An 18288-nucleotide genomic window follows, 5' to 3' on the forward strand; every position below is an offset into this window, starting at 1 on the left:
AGTGAGCCGAAACCGAGATTTTTGGATATTCAACTGACTGAGCCACCCAGGCTCCCCTTTTTATTTATTTTTAGTTTTTTAAACCTATTTATTTTGAGAGACAGGGGAGGAGCAGAGAGAGAGGGAGTGAGAGAGAACCCCAAGCAGGCTCCGTGCTCTCAGCGCAGAGCCTGATGCCTGGCTGGAACTCACGAGCCCTGAGATCACGACCTGAGCAGAAGTCAAGAGTCGGATGCTTAACCGCCTGAGCCACCCAGGTACCCCAACCCTGAGTCACATTCTGAAGGACTCTCTGAGCTCCAGCAACTGGGTGGGTATATGCGGCGAAACAGCGGCTTCCTTCTACGCATTCACAGAGTGGCTTGTTCTGACAGTATTCGTTTCCCAGTGTTTCCAACATTACGTATGACATGGTAAGAGACAGGGCCGTTAAGTATTTAACCCGCTCCTGTTAGGAGTCATCGCTTCCTCTTCCAGATCTGCGAGGTAGGCTTCCCGTACTATAGCTCATCTCCTCCTTACCACCAAGCTGCGGGGCGGGTACCGTCATTATCTCAGTTTCACTAGCGAGGAGATGGGGACTCAGGGAGCAGAATGCAAGGTCACACAATGGACACGCGGGCAGCTGGGATTCAAACCCAGTCTCATCTAGTCCACCTGCACTGTACTTCCTCCACGTAGCATAGTTTGGGCCCCGCATAGCCCTTAAGAACGGAATTAATCCTTAGAGAGATTATCCTGCTCCACATTTTGCTGACAGCTACTGTTACTACTGCTATATTTTACTACTGGTACTGCGGCTGCTATTATTATTGTTAATACTATCCTGATTTGTTTAGCCCTGCATGTTCCCCAGCACCGGTAGGTGCTTTGTATCCAGCCGGCAGCTGCAGAGTTCAAACCTAGGCCTGTATGCGTCTGATGTACCTGTGTCACTTTTCTGTACAGCATGCAATGCAACACAGCAAATGTAAGACGTTCACGATTCGGGTAGGTTATCGACTGTGGCTCCACTCCCAACATTCACCCAATGTTTACCGAGCACGTACGAGACGAACAATCTATAGCTCCTGCCTTTGAGTTGCTTGTAAGACTTTCCAGGGAGACAGATAGGGAAAGCATAAATTTGAACATCTTGAATTTACCTGATGTAAAAAACAAGCATTACCTGTAGTTCATCTATCAGAGTTTGTCTAAACTGGGGTCCGTAAAGAGTTTGAAAGGGGCAGGCCTAGTTTAGTAGTGAGAATAAGGTGCGAAAAGGCTTGCCACCAGCACAGTAAACTTCCCCTTTCCTATGGCTGGGGCTCAGAGACATCAGGTAGTGGGCCCCAGGTCACACAGCTCTTCGGTGGCCAGTTGTTTTTACCGCCAGAATCCTCTCATAGCCGCTAAGTTGTATGGCCTCCCTTACCTTCTGACTGAACTCCAAGTCAAGTGTTCTCTCCCGGGTTGCCTTAAAATTGAAATTAAAATCAAGGACAATCCTGTTCAACTGAGCCAAGGGATAAACATTAGAAATAGCAATTAGCAGGTAGAAATGTTGCCAGGAAGCGCTATACAAAAGCGCAGAAAGACATCCAAGGAAGTTAACAATGACGGGCGGGTGCGGCAAGGGTTGCATGTTGATGGTTAATTGGATCGCTGCCAGCCCTTACTACCTTCCTCCGCCTTCACGTGCCCGCTCCACAATTTCTCCGGCTTCTCTAGAGAGCATAGCCCACCTAGAGGCAGCCCAGGCCCTGCCACAGGAGGGCACCGGGCCAGGAACGGCAGGCCTAGAGCAGTAGAGCTCTGGGCTGGGAACCATAAATAACCACTTTAATGAAAAGCAGCTTTGGCCAACAGCCTTGCCACCTCTTGAGCGATTCCGTGCCTCTTATATGGACCCAGTTCCTTGGGAAAGGCCTAGCCTCGTATCTCCAACATGATGATCATCATAGCTGCCCTTCCGTGAGCACTGACTGCGGGCTGGGCCCTGTGCTGAACACCTACATACACTCACTCAGTTGCCCCTCACACAGCCGGAGGAGAGCAAGTGCCATTGTTTCCCCCACGTTACACAGGAGGCATCAGCCTCCAAGAGGCTAAGTAACGTGCCCGAGTTCATACAGCTGGTTGGAACTGGAATTTGAAGCCTGGAGCATCTGGTTCCCAGGCCAGAGCTCTTAATTCCTGTATTTAATGAATGTCTGTTGAAGGAATAAACAGATGAATGAATGGACAAATGTATTAATTCATTTCACTTTACTTTAACAAACATGTATTGAGTGCTCTGTGTGTGTCAGCCCCTGTGCTAGGCATTGAGGATTCAAATGTTAAACATTTAAACACAGGCACACCCCCTACGTGGTTGCTGCCTCTGAGCTCACAAAAGCACTCTCTAATGTGGCAGGATTTCTTCTGGGGGAAAGTGATTTGAGTTTTTGGAACAGCAGTGTTTTAATGACGCTATTAAATTTAACCCAAAGCGGGGCTTATGCACCGGTGAGCCAAGAGTTTCAAATGAGAGCGTGTCTTTGATTAATCATGGATTCAGCCAGAGAATGGTTACATCCAGAAATGGAGCTGCAACTCCTATCACATCAGCTAGCTGTTTTTCCATCTATCATGTCTGTCTCCTGTCGAACCCTCCCACGGTACAAAAGTTATCTGTACTCTAATGGACAATTATCCCATCTATCATCCTGCTGGTCCTGCTGATTGCTGGCAGTCTACTTGCCCACAGAGGATACTTACAAGTAGTCACGACTGATGCTGTGCTGGGAAATTGCTCATTTTTACACATTTGAAAACCACGCAGAATGAGTGTCTTTGCAGGTTCCTTTTTTTAGCTGCATTTGTTTTCCTGGTTATATAAGAGCAGGTTATGAATTCTTTACGTGCATGTTTCACACAGCCTCAGAATATTTCAAAAACCCTCTAGGCAGCAGCCGTGCAAAGGTTAAAGTGACAAATAAGCGAAATAAACACACCTGGGGCTCAGGTGGCTGGTCATCATGGCAGGATGATCCCCATCTTCGTTTTCCTTTCCAGGTGTTTTGAAGAGAATCCCAGGCTGATTAGGGTCAAGGTGAGGACTCATGGTACTGAAAGAAGGGGTGAAGTGGACAGTGAGCGATGCCCTGTTGAATTCCCCGACGCTATGCCTATGAGATTTGAGGCCAGGAATGCTTCCCTACCCCCTTCCCACCCCAAGGCCGGTAACACATCTAACATTCGATCACGGCAAGCAACGGTGGCCAGTACAATTGGAGTCACCAGTTGCCCCAGGCAAAAACCCAAGGGTTGTCCTTCCCACATCCTTATTCACCTTTATCGCCAGCCAGTCACTAAGCTCCTGCTAAGTCTTCTTCCTAAGCATTCCTCAGATTTGACCCTTTTTCTCCATCCCTCCTGCCACTGCTTTGGTTTAGGACCCCGTCACTGTCTTCTCTTGCCTTGGTTCCTTCGACAGCTTCCTGTGTTTCATGTCTCATCTCTCCTTCTGTGACCATTCTCCCGAAAGTGGTCTGAGTGAGCTTTCTAAGATGCAAATCAGATCATTTGACTCACACACACACACACACACGCGCACACACACACACACCCTTAAGTGTAAGCGGCTTCACAGTAGAAACCAGAGGCTCTCTGGGGCCAGTGGCAACAGAATTCCTGAGAACTCGTTAGAGTAGGTACTTATTAGAGACCTATTGAGTCAGAAACTCTGGGGGTACTCCCCCAGCTTGTGTTTCACAAGCCTTGCAGGTGATTCTGATGATTGCTCAAATTTGAGAACTCCCACCCTACCGTCATGGTTTCGAATAAACTGGAGGAGCTTTTAAAGATTACAATGCCTCTCCCACAGACTAATTAAGTCTGAGTCCCTGGGGGTGGGATCTAGTCATCAGAGTTTTTTTGAAGTTCTCCAGGCGATTCCAATGTGCACTCAAGGCTGAGAACTACTGCTCTATAGGATGAAGTCCCAACTCCTTAGCCTGGCATTTATAACCTATCTTCTTGGTCACATCTTTCCGTGCTCCTATGGAAAAAGCTCACATTGCGATTGACTCATAGGGAATCATTTACAACTCTCTGAGACCACAGATAGTCTCTTAACCTCTGTGCATTGGCAACATCTCTCCCACCAGCTGGTCCTCCCCTCTTTCCTGCTCCTCACCTAATGAACATCTTCTCATTGACCCCGCATAGCTCAGAAGACGCCTCTGTGGAAGAGACTTCCCTGACCTTTCCCACAGCACCTATAGCGTAGCACATCACCACATCGTCTTGTTATGCTCTATGTGGTTGTCTGCCTCTGCACCCTAAACCTGATCTGATCCTAGCCCTCAGTGCGTGGGGCTGTCCTGGTCTGTTTACTCCACTGCCTCCATCGCCGTGAGCAGCTCGAGGTCGGGGGTGGAGTCTTGGGCATTCCTGAATCTCAGCCCTTAACACAACGCCCAGCATGTGTCTGGTGCTCAGTGAACATCTGTAGAATGGACAACTAAATAAAGTGAAGGCTCCTTTCTTCTCCATGTCTTCTGCCACCATTCCTGTCCGGGTTCCCCATTGCTTTATTGCAAGAGTCTCCTAATTAACCCCCACCTCTCCTTTCTCTGGTCTGTCTCTACCTCATCCACCGTGCGGCTTTCTAAAACTCCAGGCACTATTACTTGTCCGGTAGTCAAACACGTTCAGTGATTCCACATCATCCGCAGAGCAAATGGCAAAGTAGCATTCAAGGTCCTTCCCAAGAGTGCCCCTGCTTTTCCGGCTATACTGCACCCCCCCTCCCCGCTCCCCTATATAGGACTGGCTACAACAATTGTGGGCCCTGGTGCAAAGTGGAGCCCTGTGTTCAAAAGGTATTAAGACTTTCAAGACAGTGACAGCCGAGCATTAAACCAAGCACGGGGCCCTTGTGAGTGCCAGGTCCTGTGTGACTGCACAGACCTGTCCCTGCATGTATCTGGCATGCTGGCCAGATGAACTCAGTGTTCCCTGAACGGCTCCGTAGGGTCATTTTCTCCGAGATGTTGGTCGGGCTGTGCCTAGTCGCCTCTACCCCGCTCACCAGTCCAAACCTCCTCTTCCCCATAGATCCATTTCTTCTCTGTCCTCCGAGGATCTATCCCAGCCTTACCTCCTATCATGCCAGACCGTAGTACTTTCCACCACACAGACTGATATCAATGGTTATTTTTATAGGTGCATGTTGTGTTCGTCTTCGTAGTTCGTACGGACCCAGCACAGTGATTCATACCCATTCTTTGATTGACTTAGGGGTAAACAAAATGCCTGAGCCCCGGTAACCGAGTTTGCTGAAAGGATACGAGACTCTGAGGACCTGACTTGAATCCCTCATTATTAGCTGTGTGACACTGAAGGAGTCACTTTCTTCTGTGAGCCCTAGCCTTGCCCTCTATAAAAAAATGATACTTTTTCTAACTATTTTCTGCCGGTATCTTGTTATTTGCTAATATTTTCAAAGTCTTCTGCCTATTTTTAAAAAATATGTCTAAAAGTTAAAGAAAAAGTTCTATCACAAAATCACCACATCTGAATCTGTGAGGATCTCATACTGGTTTTGTCGTTTCTGGCTTCATTGTGCGCTTTGTAATTTTGGATTATGAGTTCATGTTCAGCCGCACTTTATCCGTGGTAATCTGATGAGAACTGATGGCGGGTGTGTTCCTTTAGGGAGGATTTGCATTGGCTTCTTCCAGGCGCTTCAGGGCACCATTTAGTCCCAAAGGCGGGAGCCATGTGTCATTTGTCCATATGAACAGGGCTTAGCTCAGGGACTTGTGGATGCTCAACATGGACTTGTTGATTGAATGGGTGAATGAATAGGCATCGACGGGCTTCCTTGGGAAGCCCCATGAGAGTCGTACCCTCTGGTGGTAACAAAGCACGGTAGGTATATCAGGAAAATAATAATCGCTGACATCTTATTGTTCTTCCTATGCACCAGGGATGATTCTAAGTGTGGCGTGTGTACTGACTCATTTAATTCTGTCTACAACTCCATGGATAGGTACTATTATTGTCATTCTACAGAGGAGGCAGCAGGCTCGGACGGGCTGAGTAAGTTGGCTGAGGTCACGTAGCTAGGGAACGGTGGAGCTTGCATACGAACCCAGGCACCCTGGATATCCCATCTCCCGACACCCTAGGGTGGAGAAGACAGTGACAGTAGTGACAGTGGCAGTAGAGTGGAAAAGTTAAGTGCTGCCAAAGGCACTGCAAGAGCCACACGTGCTTGGGACTTGGCATATGGTCTAGTATTGTCAGTTAACCCTTGTATGTAGTCTTCTTTCCCCCAGCTAGCGTAGGAGCCGTTTTGAAGGCAGAAACCATGGGTCACAGCTCTTGGAAATGCTTACTATGTATTTGCTCAATGAACAAATGAATGTTTGGAAATTAAACCTGAGTGTTTTCTATATATCACTTCACATCTTGTATGTGAGACTGAAATTGGCGATGAAGCTTTCGCTTTGCTTTATAACCTGAAAACACCTAGATGCGGCCATAACACAGTGGTATAATCACACCTTGCATTTGTCCTGGTGTATGGTAGTTGGGACCCCCGGGCATGAAGGAAGAAATTTGGATTCTGCCTTCATAGGCCCCGAGGCTGTTAGGAACCAAAGGCCACTGTGTTTGTAACCCATTCCTTTGGCTGCTGTCCAAATGGAGGAGGGCCTAAAGGAAAGGGGGGCTTTATTTGCTCTTATCCTTGCCAAGGCGAGGAAAGAATTCAAGTGTGGACTCTCAGCAAACATGCTAGGCCTTCCCTGCAGCACTGCTCTGATGGAACGAAATCCCCAGTTTCCACCAATCTTGGTTCAATATCTACCTGGAGGGGGCAGGATGGTGGTGGTGGTGGTTATGGTGAGCTGGGGACAGGGTTCCAGAGTGAAGTGGAATGGAGTTGGGGCGTGAGGGGAGGGCTGTGGGCACGTGTGTGTGTATGTGTGTGGACTGGATGAGCGATGGCCTGGGTGAGGAGGCGGGGGGCTGGTAACCATGATCGCAATGCACTGAGAGTGAGGTCGGGAAGGGGGATTTGAAGAAGGAACTCTGTAGCACACACTGGTTCCTTTTCAAGGACTTCTCTTTGCTGGAACAACTTGTCTCATTTCAATCTTAGGAGCCCAGATTGGGCTGCTGGCCAACCAAGTTCCCAATTTTGCTTTCCCTATATGGGTGGGGGGTGACTATTATAAGGGTGAAGGGAAGGACTTTGATATCCGGGCGTGAAGACAGGCACTGCGATCGGGAATCTGCCCTATAAGTGCTGGTCTGGTCATTGTCCCTAGCCTGCCAGGGGGGGTATACAGCAAGTCCTTCCCTCCCCTGCCCTCCCTCAGCAGACCAAGACTCACTGCTAGAAACCCCCCTGGGATGTCATTGCTCACAAATTTTGTGTGGGTCATGTTGGGTTTGAGGAGTATGAGGGACATTCAGGAAGCTGGCGAGGGCTGGGCTGGAAAGAGAGATATGAAGATGAGGAGCATATAGGGGAGAGTTGAAACTGCCCAAGGGGAGTATATAGAAATAAAAGCAGAGGAAAGGGCTTGCAGGGTTATTATGGTCTGTGAGGTAGGAACAGGGCTTGGGAGCAGTGTGGGTTTGAGGAGGGTTCATGTATTCATCCATCCATCCATTCAACATTTGTTGAGCTTTCTGCCAGATACAGTGTTGGAAGAGGAAGTTGTGGATTTAAGAGGGAGAAGGGTTAAGAGGGGATCCCTGGGTGGATTCAGATGAAGGGGAAGGGAGGAGCTGAGGGCCTGGGCTCTCTCTTGCCAGGAGAACACATCTGTTAACACAAAGCTGCATCTGTATCCCGGCCAGCTCCCCCCCCTTCACCCCCTCCTTCTTCCCCACCCCCACAAGACGGGGAGCCACATGGTGGCTTCCTACACCCCTTTACCCCCCATGTTCTTTCTAGGCAGTTAACTGTGGCTCCAGCGACACCCCTTCTCAGAGCTCAGGCAATCCCCACGGGCGGGTGTGGGGGGGTCGGTTGAGAGTTTTGAGAAAAAGAGCTGGAGAAAGAGCTGTCTGTCTGTAATTAGCCTCAGCTGCTGTTGTGCGGCAGCATTGGGGGCCGTCAGGAGTGTGAATGCATGCGTATGAACCTACGTGCGTGGCACCTCATTGCTATCACTCTATTTTTCAACGTATTGTGCGCTGGCTTCAGCTTCTCTGCTCTGCAATCTCTCCTGTCCCTGAGGATCCCAAAGGACAGAGTGTTCCACAGGCAGCACCAGCTTGAATCACTAATGCTGCTAAGCAGGAAGACAACAAATATAGGCCCCCATATGTCCTGGATACGCAAGCCCCTGCTCTCTCCCTCCACCCCCACTTCCTGAGTGTTTCCTACTGAGCGAAGCCCCGGCACTTGAAATTAGCAACCCCTCGCTTCTGCACAGCCTTTTGGCAAAGAGCTTTCCCAGCTGTCATGCCATGCGTCCTCCGACAGCCCCGAGGGGCGGCATTGTACAGGTGAGGACCCCAAGGCACAGGCCAGCGTAGAGGTTTGCACAGGGCCACTGGGCTCGTTGGTGGCCGAGCTGCGTCTGGAATGCAGGTGCTCAGCCTCTGAGCCAGGTACCCCGTCCTCAGCAGGGCATTGCCAGGACGGCTGCTACTCCTTGGCTCCGGCTGCTGCTCTCTGTGCTCATGAGAACCGGTCACCCATGGCTCCGAGACCTGCTTTAGCAATCGCTGAAAAAACTAGGACCTCCTAAGCCGAGCCCAGCCTAAGAGCTTATTTAGAGCCTGCCACGGGTCCACTACGATGCCAGCCCTCACAGGGACCTCAAAAGGGGTATAGCATAGCCCCTCTCCTCAAGGAAATGACAAGTTCTGTATTCACCTCTCCCCTACCCCAGCCCTGGCAGGGGAGGAGGGGTGACGGGTAGCCAGGGCTAATGATGAAAGATGGGAAGAAAGGGGAAAAAAGGAAAGACTAGAATTTCCGCTAAGTGTCAGGCGCAGGTGGAGTACATAAGTTATGATACCTATCATCTATATGATGTTTGTAACATATATGTATACATGCACACACACCGGATTTAATCAATTTCTGTGGATTAACTCGTCTGTTCCGCTGAATCATCCATGCAGAGTTTCGGACAGTATCTAGTACCTTCATTATCATTATCTGAGCAAATATTAGATACATGATCTCCTTTAATCCTTCTAACTCCAGGAAGTAGCGACTGTTATTTTCATCTGCATCTTACAAACGAGGAAACTAACAGCTTATCGTATCCACATCGGGGGAATACTGAGAACACAAAAAAGAATCCAGTGTGGTCCCAGGCAGCCTTTGGGGATCTTTCCATACAGTAGGGGGGACTAAGACACACAGTACTCATAGTTCAATGGGTGTTGTATTTGAGAAACGTATCATGGGGGCACTGATGGTGAATGACCTGGTATCCGGGCAAGTTAGGAAGGCATCACAGATGAAGGACGTTGGAGCTGGATCCAGAGGGATGGAGGTTTTTCCAGGGGGAGTAGTGGAGGGGGAGGAAAAACATTCCAGGCAGAGGGAACAACAAGATTCATGTGAAAGTTCATGCTCTGGAGGGTGGGGTAATTGCTGTGGGTGCGTAGTTGGCAGCAGTGGAAGGGGAATGGAAACGGTGGTTGGGATTGGCTTATCCCAGGCATTGTTGGCCAAGCTGAGAGGTTTGCGCTTTGTTCTGTGAGCAACAGGGAGCCATGGAAGGTTTGTATTGAGGCACAGAGATGACAGACCGGAAAGACAACTCTTCCTGGGCACCAGGGTATGGAAGGGAGAGAGGCCAAAGTCAGGTAGACCCATTGAGGGGCCATCTCAAGGGTCCTGGCAAGAAGTGCCAAGTGCTCTGGACCAGGACTGTGCTCGTGAGAGCAGAGAAGAGGGGCCACTCCAGGGCCGCGTCAGTAGGTAGAAACCACAGGGCTGGGTGTCGTGGAAGGCCAAGGAGACGGAAAATGATGATGACCCTGAGGTTCCAGCTTGGGTCTGTTTGGTGATATTGTTAACCAAGACGGGGAACACAGATTATTTTTAGTAGTTGGCAGAATGATGAGTGGATGCAGGTGACAAGTTCAGCGTGGACACGGATGCCGATAAGGACTTGCCAATGGATGTGTGCAGCGGGAAACAGGGTGGGAGGTGGAGGCAGAGACGCCACCCGGATCCGGGGGGTATTAGTTGACCCCACAGGACCAGATGGGGGTCTCTTCTCCCATTTACCCCTCCAGGGAGAGGACTAGGGACAGAGCCAGGTGAACCCCAGGACATAAGGTTGGGGGGGGGGGACACCAGCCCAGGGGTGAGAAGTTGCCTTTTTTCCAGCTCCTCCCAGGAACCTCGTCCCTTCCCCTCAGGAGCAGGGGCCACTTTGCAGGGGAAAGACAGGTGCTCCGTGTGCAGAGCTCAAGTCCACACGGGGGCTGCGAGCCAAGGAAAGGACAGTCACTTCAGCTTTTGATTCTTGGTGGGAGGACTGTCTTCTAATGAAATCCAGTAAATCGACAACCGGGCATTTGGGACCAAATGGACAAACACCACAACTATACAATGACTGCTGGAGCGTTCAGTGCCTTCAGTGCTAAGGAGCCGGGAGTACATTCACGAGGCATTTCTAAAGATCCAGTCGGCGCGAACCACAGCCGGTCTCCTAGGAGTCCTAAAACTTTAATTAGACCAGGCAGGCCCCATAACCAAATCCCATAATCCCATAAATCTACAACAACAAGTTAGGCATGAGGGTTTTAGTCACACTCTGAATTTGTAAGAGACCCCAAACTGCCGTGTCCTTTCTGAGCCTCTGAATGACCCCTGACCAACTCTTTCCCCACAGAACCATGTCTCCAGAATGGCCTTGGTCTTCCCTGAAACCCCGACGACATCTATGGATTTCTCTGTTAAGTCCCGGGGATCACCCTAATAATGGTCCTAGACACTTTACACGCATGAACTCATTTATTCTTCATGAATATTATAGACCCTCTTTATACATATATATAATATTTATAGTAGCAACAATAATGGATGTTTTCTGAGTGCTTAATGGAGGCCAGGCATGGTTCTAAACATGTTATATGAAATAACTCATAATGCCACATGAACAACACTATGAGGTAGGTGTAATTACCGTCGATAGCCCCAACTAGCTCGAAATGCCTCTAGATAAAGGCTCTCTGTCCACTTGGCACCTCAGGCCGATGTAGGCCTCCAGTCCAGATAGGTGAAACGGCTCAGGGTCTTTGTGAGGCAGCCTAGGAGCTGCCGCCTGGAGAAGAGGTTAGGACTCAGAAGGCATTTACTGAGCTCCTGGAGAGAGTCAGTTATGTAGGCTGGGGCTAGTTATAGGAGCCTGAGTCATGTGACCTGCCTCCTGTCTCCCGCCTCTTTTCACAAGATGCAGTGCACGCTTTCTTAAGGCGTGGCCCACGGAGGGCTTGTAAAGCTGTAGATTCCAGAGATGAACCCTAAAGCCAGAGACCCTATCTCTATGGAGATAGTAGCTTAATCTTCGAGAGGATGGATGCCTGTCTTCTGATCTTAGGGGTACCATAGGCATGCGGGGTGGGGGGGTGAGGTGGGTACTTCCTCCCTTCTCCCCCCCCCCCCCCACTCAGGTGAGTGGAAAATCAGGGAGGGCCAGAATGCAGAGAGCACGCTGAGGGCATGCCAGCCCAGAAATCAGATCTTGTGCCACCACACCCCTAGAGAGAGGGTGAAGTCTGTATCCCCCGGGAGAGGACGGGGAGGGAGAAGAGCGAGGAAGTGAAGGAAAGCCTCTAGAAGCTGCGGCACCCTGGGGCCCAGACTAGGGAGTGTCCTGAGGGAGGGAGGGAGACAAGGGTGGTGTCAGAGGAGCAGAGCAACTGTGGGGTCGGGGAGCCACAGTGGAAGTGGCCTTAGCTAGGTGTCCATCCATGCTAGCACTGCAGCGTGCTTTCCAGAAACCAGACGCAAAGTGTTCGGTGGGACTCTTTCCCTTCTGTTAGTGCTTTGGGACTGGCACCCTCCTGGACCCTGCCCCCCCCCCCAAATGAGTCTACGTCACCACTGGGGAAGGGGCTGTGGTTGGGGAAAGCCCAGGAAAGGATTTCATGAATCCTTAGCGGGGACTCCGCCCGTTCAGTTAGCTGGGGGATGGAGTGGAGGCAGGGCTGGGGGGAGGAAAGGCTTCGGAACACCCATATGTAGTGAGGCTCAGCGGAGAGGGTGTGAGAGCTACTTTAAGGACACTGCGAGCTTCGGAAGGACTTAGTGGTGTTAGAGCTGCACCGACCAGGACCATCTGCTGCTGTAACCCACCCTTTGATGACGATGCATGCAGCAGAGAACCGGGCATCTTAGTCGCTGTTGGTTTTTTGTTAAGCACTTACGCTGTACCGGGGGCTCTGAGGGGCTCTATGGCCATCACCTCATTTCACCTCTACAGTACCGTCTGCGAGATCCTACCCTTAGTGTACCCATTTTACGGATGAGTCTCAGATAGGTAACACGACTTGCCCAAGGCTACAGGGCTAGCGAGTGGCAGAGCCAGGCTTTGGAGTAGTCTTAATCCAAAACCCTCTCCGTTAGGCCCTAGGAAGGATGTGGGAATATGGGATTGCCTTAGAGCTTTTGGTGGTGAGTCACCATCTCTATCACGAATCCCGTAGGTTAGAAGTTCCACGCTGGTCCCCGAGGAAGGAAAGGGCGGGAGCAGAGTCTCAAAGTTGAAGTCCCTGTGTGTTCCCCTCCTTAGGCCCACCCTCCCTGGCTGGAGAAACGCCAGGGTTGAGGGGTATGCAATCTGTTTGGTTCTTTGTATGAGGCCTTTTAGCAATTTTGAGACCCCTGGTTCAGTGGCTCCCATAACTGAGCCTGAGGGTGCCCCAGCAGGGACCCCTCCTACCGCCTGTCTTGTTCTAGTAGGTGGGATTCTTCCTGCTCCCTGTACCCCAGTTTCACGAAGTGGGTCTTTGTCTTCTTCCCCAAATCCTGAGTCTCTGGCTCAGTAGGTGGCCTTGTACTCCATTTTAGCGAGAATGGAACCTTCCTTTTTTGCCCCCTGAGCTTCTTACACTTCTGGCTGTGACCAGTCCTGTTTTTAGACTCTTGCACTGAGGCTCATCTTGGTACCTACAGTGCTCTCATATTCCTTGTCTGTCTTCTTCCTTCTAGCAGAAGCTGCTGTCAGGATGGGATGCATCCAGGTGAAGCTTAACAGGGAGACCCTGTTTGGCACTTTGACTGATGCCAAAGCCCTGAGTCAAAGGAATTATGTGCTTAAGAATTTTCAAGTCCTTGGGAGTGGATAGGGAGAGATTTGGAAAGGCAAGGGAACGTTCTTAATACTCCTGGAATGCCATTAGGTAGACATAAAATTCAGGCCACTGCCAAGCCAGAACCTGGATTATTTTGGTTATAATCAGAATCCGTCACCTAGGGCGAACTGCTTGCTTCCCCCCTTACGCGCCCCCCCCCCCCCAGCACGGGAGGCTTTGACAAAAGTCTTCCAGACAATTAACTTCCATGATCCAAGCATCTTTTTTTCAGAGCTCTTCCGAAGGGGAAGGGCTGAGAAACTTTGTGAGTTACCAAAGACCACACAAACAGGCAGTCGTCAAAGCAAAACCAAATTCCTCCCGAAGCTAGTTTCCTTGCATAGCCCGAGAACTCCCTCAGTCTCCACCAGACCCAAGGTGAATTTCCTGTCTTAAGTCCTCCGGCACTGATACTAATCATCGGAGAAACAGAAGGTAGCCAGCCTTGTTTTAAAAAGCCTTGTCCTGTCCCTATTCATAGCCGAGGAAGTCATTACAAAAGCCTACAAGGACACTGTTTTTAGCATGGGTCATGACAGGCTTTCCAAATGACTTCCTATCAAATACTTGCCTCACCCTCGCCTCCAAGCAAATTCTGTACCCTACGAATGGTTTGGTTTTGGTGTTGACAAAGGAGGGTAGGTAACAGGGTCCAGCTCTGTTATCCTGGGCCATTGCGAGGGAACTTCAGCAGGTCCCCCAAAGAAGGGCTGAATGTCCCCATCAGAGCTGCTTCAGGACTGGCGAGCTGGCCAGAGGCAGTCCAGTCCCTCAGGAAGGTGGTAAATAAACGCATCAGAAATGCTCCTGCCCTCAGGGACCTGTAGCTATCTTGTCCTCTTTCCACCAACATAGGAAGGCAGTGAAAGGGAGCATTTCACCGCAGAGCATGGAGCCTTCCCCATTGTGGCAGCATTTCTAACTGCGTTGAACCACACTGCTCTTCCTTTTTTACCATGGAAGAGTTCCTAAATTCTCCTTTATACCCTCCTGCTTACAGCATCTTTCACTCTTTCAACAAATTGCTGCATAAGAGATGGGAAAGCGAGCAGGGACCATGCCCACAATAGTAGCTGTGGTTGCATGTAAGAAATCCAAATGCCAAAGGTGTGCTTCTCCCACTAAGCCCAACATGAGCTATTAGGTGTGCACAGCACTGATGAGCAGGAGACCCTGAAGGACAGGTGAAGCTTCTGGTATGCTGGGGGCTTGGGAGAGAACAAAGAGGCATTTTCATGTTCCAAACTAAGCAGCAGTTTGGAAGGAGAGTCGGTGGGGGGGGGGGGGTGTCAGGATTCTTCCAATGCCATGGGGCCTGTTCACACCTGAATCAGATACTGATGACCCTCCCCGGGCCCTCTCCTCCTCCCCTGCTCCCCAAAGACAGTATGAGTGGCAATGAGCCCCGGTACTTACAGGTGCAGAGGATTTTAGGACAGGAAAATGGAGACCGCAGGCTCCCGAATGCCTGCCGAGGCAGTTGCATCAGACTAGGAAGTGATGATTGTAAGAATAAGATGTTTGGAAAATCTTGTCGTTCACACCCCTCTCTTGTCTGTTCAGTCCACATCCAAACTCAGACCACCCCCTCGGACATCTGTCTTGCCAGGCTGCCTTCTGCCTCCATGCCCCTTCCCGGGAGGGTGCTGGCAGTCATACTGCCTCTGGGAGCCTGTGGCTGGGCAAGGTAGGCGGGCTCCTGGGATTAGGTTGGCAAGGGCGACTGTCCTCCGAACGATCAGCCCAGGCAAAAAGAGAGAGCAAGCAAACCCGAAAATGGGTCCAGGACCGAGAGCTCCAGGTCCTTAGCATGTTCCTGGCATATTCCGAAAGTGGCATCCACAGCAGAGAAAGTGTCCCAAAATAGCTCAGGCTGCCAATGCCTCGCTGAAACCTGAGAAAGAATTGCTGAATTCAAAGATCTGGGTCGCTGTGGGTGTGCGATCAAAGTACGGATTTGTTGGGAGGAGGAACTCAAGCCACGAGCTTAGGAGAGGCACGAGGTCACCTGGGGCACAGCCTCGCCTGCCCTCTCTTTGCCAACTTGCTTGAGTTGGTGGCCGTGTCCGGAAAGCTTGCCTGTGCTGCTTTCGTGCCCGGGTCTCTGATGCACTAACAATATAAAATAGCAGCGCTGTGTTTTCTGCATTTCAAACGAGGGAACTGATACTGTGCAAAGGTTGCTTTAAGGTGATGCTTCCTAATTGATGAAATTCCCTTCCCAGTTGACTTCTCATTACCTTTGGCCTTTGGCAGAAGTCAATGTCAGCTTCTTAAAGATCAACGGAGAAGAGCAAATAGTAACAGTAGGGTCTCTGGGACTTTCTTGGGATTTGGGAAATCTCCCCTCTCTGGCTTCTGACTAGATGGTGTTGCCTATGATACTGGGAAGGATGAGGTCCACCCAGACATGCTGTCTCATTTTCGTATTTGCTGAGATCTTGGGGCCCTCTCCTTTCCTCAAGGGTCTTGCAGATTTGGGGATTGTCTGCAGAGGGTGAGGGTGGGGGGTCAGTACGTGGAAAGTTCAGCAGCCATCTTTCTTGAGCCTGCGTTGGGTTTAAGAAGAGAAAGCACAGAAGTTGGCTTTTAGTTCCCGGCCTGCCTGACTTTTGCTGTGCAATTTTGGGCAAGTCACTTCTCTTCTCTGGACCTCAGTTGGCACCTCTGTAAAATGGAAATAATGATAATGCTCATTCTAACCCGAACCCAAACCGTGTATAGTAAAAATGAATGCAACGAGTTGAAAGAATGCGGCTAGGGGCCCCGCTTGCCACTCTCAGTAAATGGTTCTTCAGGAGACCTCACTAGTAGCCACTGGCATCATGCGTATACTGAGCCTGATGCACACCACGGTACTAGGCAATGTCGGCAGGCTGCCTAAGGGTCAGTATTATTTCTGATTCCAAACTGTGAGACTTTGTGCCAGTTGCTTAATGCTCAGTAGCTCCATTTTCCCATCTGTCAAATGGGTATACAGACTAATAATAAAAAGAGGTGCACAACTCCTTATCTGGAGCCATTGCAGGTAGGTGTGTTTTAGAATTCTGGAGTTTTGGGGTCGCCAAAGAGTTCTGAAGTTTTGGCTCAGTCAGTTAAGCATCCGTCTTCGGCTCAGGTCATGATCTCATGGTTTGTGGGTTCAAGCCCCGTGTCAGGCTCTGTGTTGACAGCTTGGGGCCTGGAGCCTGCTTCAGATTCTGTGTCTCCCTCTCTCTCTTCCCCTCTTCTGCTGGCGCTCTGTCTCTGTCTCTCTCTCTCTCTCTCAAAAATAAATAAACATTTAAAAATTTTTTTTAATTTAGAGTTCAGAAGTTTTGGTGTTTCGGGGCACCTGGGTGGCTCAGTGGGTTTAGCATCTGACTCTTGGTTTCAGCTCAGGTCATGATCTCACAACTTCGTGGGTTCGAGCTCCACACTGGGTCTGCGCGGGCAGCATGGAGAGTGCTTAGGATTCTCTCTCTCTCTCTGCCTCCCCCCACCCCCGGTATCGTGCTGTCTCTGTTTTCCTCAATATAAATAAATAAACTTAAAAAAAGAAGTTTTGGATTTTAGAAAAGCACTATGGTACATATATATTATATAACACCCCTAGTAAGATCTGGGCCAGTATCCTGTGCCCACATACGTTAATATGGATAACTGGGATAAATGAATAGCCTGCCAGTTCATTCAGCCTGCCAGGCCCAATTTTGCCACCACATAAACTTGCCACACAATTTCAGTTTTCAGAATCTTTTGGTTGTTAGAAAGGCAGGTGAGGGACTGCGGACAACGAAAGTAACAGATATTTAGTGCTCGCCATGTGCCGGGTATTATTCTAAGGGGTTTATAGGCATAAACTCATAACCCTATGAGACAGGCATTATTATCATCATCCCTATTTTACGGATGAGGAAAATGAGGCTTGGAGAGGTCACATCACTCGCCCAGGGTCCCCAGGCCAGGAAGAGGTAGGGCTGGGATTCCAATCCAGACAATTCAGTTTCAGAATCTGCGCTCTTAACCACCTTCTGTACCTGTTCCATGGGGTTCCAGTGAGGATTCACATACCTACAGGGGCCACACAAGTCAGTGTGGAAAAGTAAAGGTAGCTGGGTGGGAACCGAAGCAAACTGGTGAGCGATGCCTCATGTACTTATTTAGCTGGAGCTTACTGTTGCCATGTCAAAACGAGGATCTGAGTCTTTCTGTTTTTTCCCAAAGCAGCCAGAAACCCAGCTTTTTATATGAAATCTCCTGACTTCCTCATATGGGCAACTAATTAAAAACTGTTAAAAAACATTGTATGGGTCAAATAAAATCTGTCTGCCGTCTGGATCCAGCCCGCGACGGCCAGTTTGCAAAGCTCTGCAATGAGGAAATAGATACGAAAGTGCTTTGAAAACTTTAAGGTGTCTTCTGGAGACAGACGGTCTCATTTTTAGGGTTAAGGTGTTTGTTGTTGTCGGTGGTGGTGGTTGTTTTTTTTTCCACCTTGACTGTGGACTGGTTTTTTGAAAGCCGGTGTTCCTGGCCTGATGGAGATGAAAAGTCAGAATTAAATAGAGACTTCAGTGAACTTGAACGCTTCATTCCTTTGGCAGGCTGGATAAATGAGAAGCCTAGGTGTACTGGACGGGCTAAGCCTCAGAATTCCTGCCACACCCACGGGCCCCTTCTAAGGAGTTTCCATCCACAGACCCTAGCTGAGGGAAGTAGCAGTTTCTTATGAATAGGTGGTTATGTCTGGCACCACGTGACCCGGCTTTCCCCCTGGCAATGGCCGATTCAGCCAGGAGAGGGCATCTGATCCAGGAGCTGCCACTCTATAGGCCGGCAGGCAGCCTATGAGGGCCCCCAGAATGAGAACTTTGCCCAAAAAGCACAGTGGTGACTGGGTTTGGACGAATGAGAGACTCCCGCTTGGGGAGTTTGAATACCGGCCGTAGAAAGGGGGAACAGTTGGCAACTGCAGCAGAAGCCGAACAC

The sequence above is a fragment of the Prionailurus bengalensis genome, chromosome X (genome assembly GCF_016509475.1).
Source record: "Prionailurus bengalensis isolate Pbe53 chromosome X, Fcat_Pben_1.1_paternal_pri, whole genome shotgun sequence".
In the NCBI taxonomy this organism is placed as follows: Eukaryota; Metazoa; Chordata; class Mammalia; order Carnivora; family Felidae; genus Prionailurus; species Prionailurus bengalensis.